Source organism: Salvelinus namaycush, chromosome 15 (assembly GCF_016432855.1).
Source record: "Salvelinus namaycush isolate Seneca chromosome 15, SaNama_1.0, whole genome shotgun sequence".
Taxonomy (NCBI): domain Eukaryota; kingdom Metazoa; phylum Chordata; class Actinopteri; order Salmoniformes; family Salmonidae; genus Salvelinus; species Salvelinus namaycush.
In genome coordinates, this window is record NC_052321.1 from 19,042,132 (window position 1) to 19,043,324 (window position 1,193).

Below are 1,193 nucleotides of genomic sequence, written 5' to 3' on the forward strand. Positions count from 1 at the left end.
ATTTACGTCTGTCAGGTTATGAGACAGACGATTTATCCAATCACTTTATTTGCCAACGCTTCTTATTTTGATTGACGCAAAGATGAGCCATTTATATTGCTCGTGCCCACCAAAGACGAGCGAACAAGGAGGGGCCGTGTTCGAGAGGATCAAAACTGTAATGTATCAAGGGCAAATTTAAACTGACTGACCGATCTACAAATAATGAGTAGTTATTTATAATCAAATGTTTCTTGTAGATCAGTCAGTCGTATTGTCGGCTGCAACGTCGAACTAGCCCAAGGAGTTCTATTAACCTGAGCAGCTGTACATGTGTGTCGTGAACAACATTTAGCGTGAGCAACAATAGTGGAATTGGCATGAAAACGTGCCACAATTGTACTAGATAATGCTCAACCAGGTTGGAATTTTATTATAAAAACTCAACAAAAGATAATTAGGCCTAACAGTTAATCGCATTGTGGATGTATTTGAATTCAGAATTGCATTGCGTACAGCCTGACCTATGGATGGGGTATCAGCCTACTCAGTGACACCCAGAGAACACAATTCTAAGGATTTTACACACATATTAGCACCATAGTTCTTATTGCAGGATTTTGACTCTGGGAAATCACCATCCCAGTCTATTGTGTGTATTGGACATTCAAAGTGCACTGTACAGCCTAACCAATGCATTGTGCACCAGTGGCGGTCAGAGATGTTTATTACAGCATATTGGATGACTGTCATTCATATTCCATTCACCCAGTTTGGTATAACAGCGATAGGTTTAGGCTACTACGTGAAACTCAAATTTTCACTATACCCATCATGAAGTTGCTACGACCTAGCCTACAACGTTACAACGTGGATGCACACAGGTCGAGAGAAAATTGAGGTGACAGACAGTGACACATGTACAGACAGTGGCACATGACATTTCACCTTGCACACTCTTGCCTGCATCTAGCTGATCTAGGGTGTAATCATTAGTCCAACAGTGGCAAAAGAGAGTTTATATTGGACAGATTCGGGTATGTTTATCCCCGTTCCGTTTGCTTCCATTTAAGAAATGTTTTTAAACAGAATCTACGGAATGAATGAACCCCTGATCACGAGTAATTACAGTTCCTTTTCATAACAGCCACGTTGTATTCCTTCTTGCATCTATGTGCTCTCCTCTTCTCACCTTTTCCCTTCACTTGTTGACT